At 30.1% G+C, this 14873-nt stretch overlaps 1 non-coding gene across 1 annotated transcript; it reads left to right on the forward strand.

Annotated features, from left to right (window-relative positions):
• Window positions 1–13320: 13320 nt before the first annotated feature.
• Window positions 13321–13460, forward strand: LOC149055707 (U4 spliceosomal RNA). The gene has a single exon (XR_016191826.1). It is a non-coding gene; the product is annotated as a U4 spliceosomal RNA (small nuclear RNA).
• The last annotated feature ends 1413 nt before the right edge of the window (window positions 13461–14873 follow it).

Consider the following 14873-nt stretch of genomic DNA (forward strand, 5'->3'; position numbering starts at 1 on the left):
ATTTGTATTATTAACATTTACATTCAAAAATTATCGCCAATTTCTTATTAAAAAAACGTAGATGTTGAACAAAACATAAATCAATTTAATTTAATTAAACGTAAACGTAAGTCATATAACAAATATTATTTATTCCTAAGGATTTTGAAAATTAAAATTAAATTTAAAATGTTGACAGATATATATGTTGTATATACTATATAGACGAACCACCAGATTTTTTTAAAATTTATTCTTTTACGTCAATAGGTTTAGAACAATGTAAATATAAAACTAAAACATTCGCGATTTTTTTCACATTCTAAAAATAATATAAATGTATATAGTTTTATTTTATTTCAAAATAAATATTTCTTTTATTTTAAACCGTTGTTTCTCTTTCTCACTTATAAGACAAGTTATAACGATCATGCCAAAAATTATTTATAGTGAAAATTTACAAAAATATCTTAGCAAATAGGCCGTAGAAGACGTTTTTGTTTAGCTTTATTTATAAAAGTTATAAAATATATTTTAAACTTATAATATATTGACCCATACAGGTATACTGTATAATGACCAATTCACTGAATATTTTTTGTTTAGTGAATATCACGAATTGATAAATATATGGATTACTCCTTATAAACTTTAGTCATGGATATTTATTTTTTTGTCAAACACTATAAAAAAATAACCAATATAGAATCATTATCTGTATATTATTATGATCCCATTGACTCATTCATTCACTGAAAATGTTATGTGATGATTAATATTGGCCGCATAAACTGTGAACTCAACTCTGTAAATCAATGTAAATAATAAAAAGAAATATAAATACGAGAAACAGGGTGTGCATGTGTGAGGTAGTGGTGTAGTGGTGTAGTGGTGTATATATTATAATGTTGAAGTTTTCATCGAATTGTAGATAATTATTATGCTTTATAAGTTCCAAGTGTAAAACTGTTATCGGAATTTTCACATTCCCTTGAAGTTGTTTGCGCAGAGAAAATTGAAAACAAAACATATTATCTACCTACGTAACGCCGTGCATAATAATAAAATACATACCTAATGGCTAATACCGTATACGAACATTATATTAAGGAGAACATTATGTTATTATAATGTGCAAAATAATTCGCCGAGGTCAAATTGTATATATATATATATATATATATTGCATTACTGCAGCACATTACACTGATTCTAAAACAACAATTAAATGTTTGGCGCCATGGTATAATAATAAAGAAATTAGTTTTTTTTCGTATTCTACTGCCGATAACTCTACAAATTTAATTTAACAATCTGTTCAAAATTAGATAACGTAACGACCGCGATGCTCTTGGTGAACTTGATAAAGCCATTGAGATCTAGACACAATATACGTACGAGCAGTGCAGACAAAGAATACGTGTGTTAGATATACACTTTATACTGATATACTTAAAATATACGTAGGTAATAATTTAAATAAGGTATCTTATTTCGAACGTTGCACAAATAGTATAATACGTAACTATATTATATTATATAATTTATACCTATATAGATACATTGTACGGCGACTCACAGAGTCACGCAGACTCAGTGGCGCGATTACCTGTAGCTGGATGCCTGGGTGACAAATTTCACGACATATGCGTGATATTTTTACAATATATAATAATGAACAAAATTTCACTAAATACGGTTCAATACTATACCTTTAATATTAATAAAATAAAAATATATCAACGGTACAATCAGTGGCGTACCTGTGGCGGGGGGGGGGGGGGGGAGGGGCGAAGGGTGACAACTGACAATATATGAGAAATGTCCATTTTTGTTATCTATAGTCGAATCAGGTGTTATCATTTTGTTTTGGCGGTTCGAACATAGAGTAATTACTCTATCACCGGTTCACAAAAGCATGTGATAATAATATAATCAATTATAATAATGGTAATATTAATTCGTGGTCAGTGGTCCGACCGTTGTCTCTTATTATTGATTCTAGCAACGAAATAATTATTAAATTGTACGATTTGTACGTCTACTGTGTACATAATAGTGTAAAATATTTGTTTTGACGTGTTTTGTAAATTTGAATTATTTGTCAAGAACAAGCAAAGTACACTCAGTAGTTGGCTGAGTAAGCTGCAGAATCATCCATCTACTGCAACAAGTATAGTTAAATATGATAATTCTATTACCTATATTCCGTATCCAAAAAAGAGGAAAGTTGATCTGTCAGATCAAAAGGTATTTAATATTTTGGGTCCTACTGAAAATTCAAGTTATGAAGATTAACCTTTAGAAGTAGTTGAATTCAGTTTTTTTTTAGTTTAATATTTGTATTCTATTATAATAATAAATATTTTATATAGGACTCAATATTATTTTTAAAAAGCAATTGAATGCTTACTGCTTTTATACTTTCTACTGCTTCAGTACTTTAGTTTAAAAAAAAAAGTTCTTCAATGTCTAACATTTACAGAACCTATTATTTATAAAGATAAATTAATAATCTACAAAATTGGCTTATAAATCTAGGTACCTATACACCTAGTACCTACCTACTGCTGTCTGCTTTTTAGTTATTTATATTTATTATTTGCTTTATTTTATGCTTGTGTTGTAGACTAAAAACATGGCTACGTTCAAAAATGGGCCAGGATCGCTTAAGTGGGCTTGCACTATTGCACATTTATCAAGAAATAAATATACCAGTTGATGAAATTATTGAACGATTTTCTCGTATGAAAAACAGAAAAATAGACTTTGTATTATAAATTATAATTATAATAAAATTATTTTATAACATGCATTATACTATATTATTAAATTAAACAATAATTTATTTTTTATGTACCTATTAATATTAAAATGTTTTATTTCATAGGTATTTTACAAGTATGAAATTTCCGTTAGGTTAGATTAGCTGTGACGTACATTTTTAAGATATTTTAAGAATAGATAAAAATATATTTCGCCCCCCCCCCCCCGTGAGAGAGGCCTAGGTACGCCACTGGGTACAATGTTGGCAAATATAATAAAAAAATACGATTAAGTATATATCATTGAATCATTGTATATTATTTATTACCTATAGGATATTCATGTGTTATCAAATTATTATCCAATGAAAAGTGTAAACTCATAATAATATGGTCAATGATGTATTGCTTAGAAAAATCGTGAGCATATTACCTACTACATAAGTATACGCATTTTTAAATTAAAATTTTAAGCCATTAAATATGTTAGAATTTTCTGTTGATTGGCAATTTATCCACAATGAATTTTGCTATAATCACATAAACTAATAAACAAAACTTAAATTTTTGCTGCTATATTAAAGATTACACGATGTCGTCAGTTTGCATATAGTATGCCATTGAGCACTCAGTGGTGTAGGTATTTGTTGCAGATGAGGTAAGGAAAGGGATCACTCGATTACTCCACTTTAGTTCGAACATAAAGTTTATCTTATGTACACGATTGTATGATGTCTCGACAATAGTGTATCCAAAAATCATTGGCATGTCAAATGATTTTGTCATGATGGTAGGAATATGGTTGATTTTTAACATGCACTATATATAATTATTTAAAAATATAATCTATGGTTATAAATTATGCATTGAAAAGAAATTCATCAAATAAAATCTGCCTACCTCAATTCGCTCTCGTTTGACCACTTCTGAGGGCTCTGCGTTTAATACCAAAGAACATAATATTATAAAACAGAACTACATTTTTTTTCACTTCCATCTTTAATCCCTGGGTTACTATCCTTAGAACTCTTCAAATACTTCTCCAAGTCGTATACAACATGATATTTAAATATATAAAATATATTTAAATACCTGTGCATTCGATAGCATAGCCGTTGACCGTTGTGTCTGGGCGCGCGCACCTACATAATATTTAATAGTTACAGGAACGCGCGAATAAACGTGCCAAGACGTGTATTAATGGTTCGTGGCGCGAGAACGCGTGCAGGCTGATGCAACAATACTTTCTCATTTCACATTTTCACCGAGGACAAAAAGAAAAAGAAGAAAAAAATGAATTCAAACCCCTCCGTGTACACACACGTGCAGAGTACAACCGACTGGCAGACATGTCCGTACAAGTCGGCGTGGACCCTATGCATATTATGCTATATGGTTATACTGCACCACACAGCGGCACAGCACATATTATGTTATTATAAAATACGCGGTCGCAATATAATATATTACGTACATGTGTGTAGCTGGTACGTAGCCGTACAGGTATTATTTTACCGTCGTTATACCTATTATAATGTATTACATTTTATATTGTTGTCTGCAGATGGTATCTATATATGCGTGTGCATTGTGTTGGGGTGTGAGCGGCTCCGACGAGTGGAGATCACCTCCTCCTCGGCTCTATATATTGTAACATTACAACTTAGTAAGCATAATATTATGCCGACCCGGTCCCGTTCTAAACGTTTCACGGTTTACATGTTGGCGAATACGTCGCATTTGATTGTGAGGGTGATAAAGATATGTATTCGCGATAGCTTATATACGCATATAATGGTATTATTTAAAAAAATCTATAATCTTTGACGTGTTTTTCTCCCGCCGTTCTTGTGCGTGAGTGTATATATAGTTATAAGTTAAATCACATCATTTAAACGAACAAAACAATTAATCGAGCTCCAACACTTGCGCTAGGCATTTTTTAACCCTCGCGTAGGTATATTACATTGTATTATAATATTATATATTAAGATCTCCGGACAAAAATGATAAATAGACCGTATTTAAACCTGTGTTGACAGCAGCTTGCAAAACAACTATAGTAGACTTTTGATTGTTATATATAATATATACCACATAGGTACTCTTTTTCTTGCTTGAATATATTATATTGGCAAAGTTCTCATAATAGTAATGATATATTATATAAATGATATACCTTGTATTAATATAAATTTATAATATTGTATATATGTGTATACTGTGTGAAACAATACATATAATAACTTTAAAAAAAAATTTTTTGGCACGCGAACCTATGCGGAAACACCGAATCATGCACATAAAGTGTATATAGGTGGTCTGCGGAAGTACTCACATTATATTATTATTGTGGAAACTATATACGCCACAGAGCATGAATGCGTGAGCATTATGTAGGTATTAAAACTATCGTAAAAAAATCAATTATGACGTGGGTTTATTAGGCGTTCGGAAGAAGTGTATATAGGTACACTTACACACGTAGGAAACGGCGGTAACAGTTATTCTATACAATAAAGTAAAGCACCAATAAAGTATACCTTAAAACATCAAAAATGGCATTTAGTAAGATAACCACTCAAACTAGTGAATGTTTAGAATTATCTCGTTTTAAAATAAATTGGCAGTCGATGTAGGTTGTAGGTACACGAACAAATTGGATACTAGGATACTTATTTTATTATACAGAGTGTCCAGCGAGGATTTATCTGTTGCGTTATCTCCTGAGATAGTAAATGATATATCATAAATCTGTTTTTTTTTAGACTCACATAGACAAGGGCTACCTGCATGTATTTTATTCTTGGGTAAAAAGTTAAAAATTATTATTTAATTTATGAAAAAAATAAAGATACTTTAATAAAGTATAAAGATATTTTGTTAGTTTTGGTTATCACTAATAAATATTTTATTGAGTGATGGTGTGTTGGTACTCATATACTTATACTTTGCCAGTATTATTAATTATTGCATAATAATAATTTACAACAAATAATTCGCAATTAAATAGGACACTCTATATAGGTGTACTCGGATTATGTCAAAGTTTTTTTTTTTTTCATTATATGATAGCGTTTACGTTCAAGCGTCAGATATCTAATCGTATATTACCTAAATACCTAAAAGCTATGAGCACTCGACATTTCGAGTGTCGTACTCTGAGTTTACTTATTTACTTATTGCGATTTGTTTAAAGTTCTACAATACGCTATTCGTTAAACTACAGAACTCTTAACCCGCCACATAGTTAAACTTATAACACGCTGCAGGACACTGCAGGTGTTGTTGTATAGTGTATACACGTAATCATTTTATATAACATTATATATTATATGATTATGATTAACACGACTAATATATGATACGTGAATATTTTCAATTTTTCAAAAAAACGAATAGTTTGTAGTAGGTAGTTACCAACATTATATATCATATTAAACATAGGTATATCTACATAACATAATGTTCGTGTTATCATGTATTATCGATATTTTCGATAATGTTATAAATTATAATACAGGGATCTACACTGTTCCGTACGGTGTCAAACTAGTCGATATTTATTTATTTATCATTGCGTTATGAATGTATTATTTCGGCTAGTCCTATTATCATAGCCATAGTGACATAAAGTGCCATACTGCCATCAGCTATTACTAAAATACATGTTTCTGAGAAAAATAATTTGGCATAATTTCATGAAAGCAAAAAAAAATATTCAAACAATTATAGGTATATTATAATAAAATAAATAAAATAAATTATAAGATATCTTACATTTACAATATTTTAATTAGAAATAAACAAGGGGACGGGATTGTTTAATTATTGGGGATGTTAAGCATTCGCTGGCCTACCCGTATGTGCAAGTACTCAATACAGTTGAGTCGCGTTAACTTGAAGTTGAAGAGCGATAAAAATTTGCTTCGCAACATCTAACTAATTAATAGAGGAAGAATTTTCTAAGAGAATAAAATAAAAATCGAGTTGTCAAGTTTTTCGCGTTATATTGAGGTTCGAGTTATCGAGACTCGACTGTATTATGTAATTTTTTTTTCATGAATAATTATTGTAAAACTGTAGAATTTTACTTCCATGGAACTGCAGTACTCAAATTCGATGTATATTATATTTTAAAACACAAAATGATAATATTTTGCTCGTCCTTGTGAATAATATACAATAATAATTATAAAATTCCGACCCGGTCACACACATAATTAATATCAAATTGCAAAAATCATATTTTAAAACAATTTGAATCTTTTACAGCTACTACAGAATACAGATAGATAACCGTGGTATAATAATAATTATAATAATATACGGAATCTAATTATTTTGCGTTTGGCTCTGGTCGGCTAAACATGCAAAAAACAGCGCACGAAAATACTTGATCACGGCGAAAAAAACAAAAACAACTTTTAATTGAATAATCATCTCGCGCGGCGGGTGAATATAACGCTCCAAAAATGAATCTCAGAAAATTATAAAATACATTGCATTTTCTTAAGTGTTGTACGCGAACGATAGAGGATCTTGTATTCGTGTGTCCCGTTCAAACGTATGCCTATATATAGCTGTTTGCAATCTGCACGATATTGAATTGAGAAAAAGTCTCAGTCCCCGGGCACTGCAGAGGTTAGAGAAATTTAAGATGGCAGGTTTTCTCGCCAAGCGTATACGAATACGGACAGAGATAACTTCCGTGTCACGAATTTGTATAGATAAAATAACTTAATGATTATAATATATGTATAAAAGTACGAGTGTATCATTATAACAATATTATATTATGCAATTATTTATGATTACCAAACGTGAAACAGTTATTACTTGTCGTATTATAATTTATTATTGCGAGTAAGAAATTGTTTTTTGTGCTATAGGTGGACAGTCGCAATCTGCAAGTACAAATTTCCTATAATATCTGACCGGTTGTAATGAGTCAGCGCGATACAGTGTATCTATAATAAGTTCCTAAAAAATTATTTACTCAGATATCAACAGCCTTAGTTTTTTTAACAGTAATAATTATGCACATGATACATTATAACGACTATAATTACTGTATTAATTTATAGTTTGAAAAAAAAGTATTTACCTAAATTAAACGAACAAGCTATAAATTGATTAAAAAGTAGTTTACTTAAATGACGAATAAAATACATTCCATAAACCACCAAATTTTATTATTTACTATATTCTTTGTTATTTGTTTTAATTTAGGTAAGTACTAAAAATATAATAAAAATTAAAAACCAAAAAACACAATCATTTGAAATATAAATATCATAAATGAATTATTTTTGGGAAAAAAAAATTAAGTGCACTAATATTTAAGATTGATAGTTGTAATTAATTGTTGCAACTTGTAATTTATGTATAATAATTTATGCATAGAATTTTAATTTTAAAAATTGTTAAATCTATGCACTAAATAGATATCTGCTAGTATAATCTTAGCATACCATAGGTTTTGGTTACGTATTTTTTTTTTTTGTCTCGAGGAAATTTATAAAGAGCAATAATATGTTGAACCTTTCGAAAAATAATTATTTTCAGAAACTTTACGAGAAGTTCTTATAACAATCCTATCATCAAGAAGTCCTCTGGACACACAAATTTTACACCTTAGATACTAAGGTATTACTATGCTACGACATACTGATTATTTGATAACTACTCTAGTTTGATCACGTGTTATAGTTATATTGACTCGTAGTATTTATATTTGTAATACATACGGTGCATTAAACTGCACTCAAGTCTGAACCACTCAATGATTGTTGCAGTTTGTAAATGCACAACGAACATCTAAGAACGTTAAACCGATTAATGATGATATAATATAATCAAATATCAAGTATATAATTTAATAAAGGTATAATATTAACAGGTATTTTAAAAGTATTTAAAATTGACGTCGACATATTTTTTCTCATTCTTCATATAATATTCCTTTTCAAATATATTTAAATCAAAATATGATTTATTTAAAATGTTTTTTGTGGTTTAGTGTTGTTAACAATAATCAAATGTCAAAAATTAGTTCCAAATTTTATCACTGAGAAACGTTGAACATTTTTGAAATGTCTACCTTACTGCAACATTGACGGCAGCCAAAAGTAAATGCTACCCTGCAGTAGGTATTATGACGTATATTTCAATGGTTACAGCCTTACAGGTATATATAGGTATTTACATTATAGGCGCAAATTCATTAAAATTGCATATGGGGCTAACATTTTTAGCATCAATGTGAATCGAGGGGGGTTTAGATGAATTATTATGAATAACGTTTTAATGTATTATTATTATTATTATTATATGTATATAATATACGTAGGTGCTATATACGTTATTAGCACGTCATGATATTTTAGAAAAATACTAAGTTTTAAAATATTCCTATATTGAAATTAATTATAGTTGGTATCATTTACATTGGTTCGAATGTATTTCGATAAAAAATCGATATGTAAGTATATAGATACAATAAGTGTGCGATCACCGCACGGCGGTGTACGAGCTATAGTATACTTTATCTTTTAATTCTAACGACAAATACAGGTAGGAATATTTAAACAAAAGTATGATATTATAGGATGTACTTAAGTTACGACTAATTTCTTTATTATTCTACTGAATTTAAGGCTGTAACTGCTAGGTACAAACATTTTAATCTGAAATATTTTGAGTTCCTAGATTTCTATGATTTTTCAATGTATGAAAATTGTAATTTATTAGGATCAGTTGGTATTTATATTATTTTTTTAAATTTTTTTATTTGAATTAAGCCTCGGCACTATGGGTCCATTGACAACAATGAGCTTACCTCTAAATTATTTACATTATTTATATTATATGTTGTACCTTTCTTTGCAATTAAGTACCTATAGTAAGATATACCTGTTTATCCAAACATGATGTCTACGGTGTCCAGGGGCATATTCAGAACTTTTCTCTGCTCTATCGCGTCCTATTTACATATCGTTCAAAACTTTTTATGTAATGTTATAACACTATGATTACACATATTATAGTAGTTTATACTATACTCTATGGGTATATTATTATTTTAATTTATATTGACAAACATAGGAGTCAGTGAGATAAATAAAGCCATCTATTAAGTAGATTATAATTTATAATACTCTAACATTGTAAAATAAAATAATTATAACTAATATAAATGATTTATTATATGTACCTATATTAGGTACCTACAAAAATACAAAATAGTATGATGTAATAGAACATTAAAAAAGGTAATTAGCATGAGATAACATTGTATTTTATTGCAATTTTTCTAATTCATATAATTTAATATAATATTTTATAGACGATTTATTATATTAACAATATTTATATACCATGGGCGTTACCACTAACCAGGAAATTATTTTATAATGTAATGTAATTAGATAGCACGACGATGACTTTATAACTATTATTTATTTCACTTTCACGTGATGACAATTATCTATTCACTGATACCAAATTTATTAAACTATACCATTCAAATTAATTGTTATTTTTAGCTCAGTTTATAAGTTACTGATAATTTTTGTATTGTTTATTAATTATTTGCATGCATAACTACTGTGACGGGTTTATTAAACACAATATATGTTCTTAAATTTTAATCAGCTTTAAAAAAAATGTCCGGTAATTAAGATATATATATATATATAATACCTACCAATATGTTAATATTTAATACTTAATAAAATGTTTCAGTAAGAACTAGGCAGGTAGGTAGACGTGTGCAACATTATCGGACCACTTATTTGAATAATAAAAACTGTTAAACCAAAAACTATTCACAATTATTACAATCACATTATAAAACTATTTTTTAAATGTCAAACAAATTGGCACAGTAAAAATATTTTATAATCTGACTATAAAAGACATTTTAATAGGTACCTAATGATATAGAAAAAAATTTTAAAAATAAAATATTATAGTTTGATAGGGTAAAATATGTAACCTTTACGTAATACGTTATATTCCTTACCTATGCTCTGTAACATATATATATAATATATAAGATATTAATTAATATAAATATAATATCAGGTATTGGCGTATTGCTATATACCAAATACCTAGCTTAATACCATAACGTTAAAATTTGGTTATAATATACTATCCAACCCATCAAATGGAAATAACAAAACGGTAAATATTTTAAATTATCACTTATTAAAATAATAAGATTAACTGTAAATTGTAATATTTATATAATTAGCTATTACCAACAAAATAAAGAAATGAACATAATTTATACAACTGGATAAATATAAAAGTAAACCATTATCATAATATATAGTAGGCTATAGTATGAATATTTGTTATTTGAACTCTTGTTGAACTATATCTATACTGTTTTAATGATATTTTACCATATTAAAAATCGTTTTACAAAATTCAAACTAGGTAAATCGTGTGTGGAATGTCTCTATATAGATTGCTTACAGTTACATAGCGATTAATATCTAATGCATTATAATTATTTAGAACTATTTACATTTATATTTTGTGGTAATATCTAAACGTTTTAATTTCCGTGTCCACATCGCATAATATAAGGAACCGAATACCGACAGACTTTTTTCATATTTTCAGAAACTATAATACATAATTTATTCGAAACACTTCCAACACCTGTGTCTATCTCATTTGTTAATCGTTATATTCAAAAGACATGTGTAAACTATAATTACCTAGTAACTGTGTATATATTGTTATTTTAACGAGATTTAAAAAATAAAACGTTGAGTAAGAATGTGTTCAGTAAAATAATTAAAATTTTGTAGGTAGGTACACTATGCACCAGTCGCGATAGCAAAAAAAAATATATCGTTTACCTCCCCCCACATAAATGTTTTGCGTTTTAATTTATTGTGTACTACAACGTAATCTATAATTTTTTCTTTCTAAAGCTATTTATACTTTATAATTAATAATTAATAGGTAGTATAATATATTAAAACATTTACAATAATTTTGGCCATAGAATTAAAATAATAGGTTATGAGGTAGGTATATATTATATTACATACCTACCGTATAATATTTAATCTATGTTTTGGTAAACTAATTAATATTTTGACATGGCTAAGGATTATGGATTTAAGAATAAATTTGAACATTGTGTGATAGTAATAAAATATAATATTGATGAAATAATAAATATATGTTATTTAAAAATGTCATTATAATAATATTAAACACCATTAAAAAAAATAGATTACTTATTTCGTTCGCGGATACATTCCATATTTGCATATAATATCTATTAACCTATATAGGTACATCATTGACACAGTCGCGTCTAGTATATTGACTTATATGGTAATACATTTCTGATTCGTTTACTAACTGGCGATCGCAATTTCACTGGTACATTTTCAAATCTCAAAAAAATATTTAACTACACCTGTCGTCACCCATTAATAAGGGTGGAATGCGGATTACTTAATAGAACGGTTTGATAAACCACTGCGGCATTGCATTTGAACATTTTCGAATATCGTAGTAACAACGACGACCATCACTGTCGCCTTAACGATGGGAGGCATTTAAAAATCTATACAAGTGGGTCACACAAGTGCAGTAGGTAGGTTTCAAATCGTGATTACAATATACCTACGACTAGTGAAGGTATAATACATATATTATTATACATTCTTAGTAATATGTTAAAACTATAATTTATTAATTAATAGATATTATTCGAAAATCGAGATCGCGAACCATGTCAGTTATGCTAAATGATATTAAAAAAATTTCGTTTAAATAGTAAATACGTTTTATTAAATAATACTAAAGCACCCTCTCTTCGCTACGGAAAACGTGTCATAAATATTATTGATAATAAAGAAATGAGGCATGACATTATGTGTTAATGGAAGAAAATATAAAACCTGAATACTGTGGTAAAAAATAATTTAATATTTAAATGAAACGACCTAAACGCTAAGCGCTTTAGCGTTTAAAATCAACGGACAGTATTGTCAGCGTACGAATAAAAACTGTAATCAAATGTAATATAATAATTATGTTATTTATTATTATTAAAATTATTATCGTTTGATAATTATATTATAATAACAACAACAATAATAATATTATTGTGCGTAAATTGAAAACGTGTACTATAGTGTCGACGGGCCGAGACGGTTGCGATAACCTTTGCGGAGCGCTAGTCGTCCACGTCGGTGGTGGTGACGGTGGCGGTGACGGTGGTGGCGGAGACGACGACGACGGCCGTTTCGAACGATTGCGCGCTAATACGTGCCAACAGATGTCGCTGCTGGGCAGCGCGTTTGTGGCCGTCGGTCGGGACGCTCGAAACGCCGGCCGCCGTCGGCCAACGCGTGATGTCCGGTGTGGTCGGACGCGTTCCCGCTGGTGGAGCGTCCGGTTTTCGGCGTGCGATTCGCTCGGCGGTCGGGCGGGACGCGTGCCGCGCACCGGAATTCGTGTCGGGCCGACCGGACGTCCGCACGCCGCGCTCGGGCCACGCACCGCACATATACCGGTGACGGACGGCGAGATCTTCAGCTTTGCGCAGTGGCGATATCGTAACCAATGAGGTCCATCCGAGGTGCGATTATTGCTAGTTGAAAACTTTAACCAATACCCCGCCATGTGGACATGAAACACTGTCCGCTTCGGCAATTTTTGTAGGCCCTGACGGGCTCATATCGGCATTCGCCTCAAACCATTCATGACCACTCTACCGGTGTGACGCTATGCACCGGCACAGTTGTCTGAACGTCAGCTGTCCTGTTGCCACAGTGCCACACCGTACACCCCACCTCACCCGCCCATCCATCACGTAACGGTTTGCGGGCTCGAATTTCTACGCGCTAATCGTTTCTTGCAGCTGTGTTGCTGTTTTCTGATCCATTTTTTTTTTCAAGTAAAATTTAATCCGTTCACTCGTGTTTGACTTGATGAGATAATATCATGGGTATTGTGTGGATTATTTATTTTTTTCGTCACAACGTCCGGAATGCGGCGCTTATGTAACACACATGTGATGCATTTTAAACGTTTTCAAGAGTTTTCGACCATCGAGAGATTGAACAATAATACGACGTTGTTTTCTTCGCCAACAGAAGGATTACTCTAGACATTCCTAATAATCTATTATTCCCGAGATAGTGGTATAAAATCATTATAATCGAATCGCACGTACGCTGGCTGAATGTGAATACGCGATACTCGCGATACGTCATGTTGCGAATATTTTTATCGTGTTTTGACGATCGCAATATTATAATATTATAATCTGCAGTCGGACGGTCTTATTGCTTGTACACCTTTATCGGTGTTTGGCTATACGTCATAATATCAAGATACGTTGTACACATTTTTCAATAATTATTACGATATGTAACTGTAATAATATGCTTTATTGTGGTATATAATGTGCACTGCTTTAATATTGGCCGCTCATGTTTTTGAAATATAGATAAATCGACGGACAAATATTTCATTTGGCGATGTAATAACAACATACCTACCTAAGTCAATTTACAGAGTGGTTGTTTTACCATCGGCCCCTCCAGTTACATTTACACCTGCACACAGTTAAGGTATTCCTATTCACACTTGAGCTACGCGTATAATAATATAATATATAATACTATAACTATACTATTTATACTGATGGCACACAAATGGCTGATTTATTTTTATCAATGATAATTTCTTATCTATGTACCTAGATATGGTGATACGTTGAAATATTTTTATTTTTTTTTACCTTAAATGTTAAAAATATATTTTAATTGTATAGAGAAATGACTCAGTAGTAGTGGTGTATATGTTGTCTTATATATGTCAATAATTTACCCACTTACACGCTCGCCACGCACTCCATTGAATTCTATATACGATATTATATTGCCTAATTAATATCAATTGAACTTAAATTGAAAAATAGATTCAAAATAAAAATTTGGATAAAATTCTTTGTATCTATCGTCCACAAAAATGAATACGAGTGCTGGGGAAAATTACCTATCAATAATTGATTTATTATGCTCATTAGTCATTACTAAACGAGCAAATGACAGGCCACGTAGCCAAAGATTAAGTTAAATG

Source organism: Diuraphis noxia, unplaced genomic scaffold, assembly GCF_037042655.1.
Source record: "Diuraphis noxia isolate RWA-SAM2 unplaced genomic scaffold, SU_Dnox_SAM2 contig0004, whole genome shotgun sequence".
Taxonomy (NCBI): domain Eukaryota; kingdom Metazoa; phylum Arthropoda; class Insecta; order Hemiptera; family Aphididae; genus Diuraphis; species Diuraphis noxia.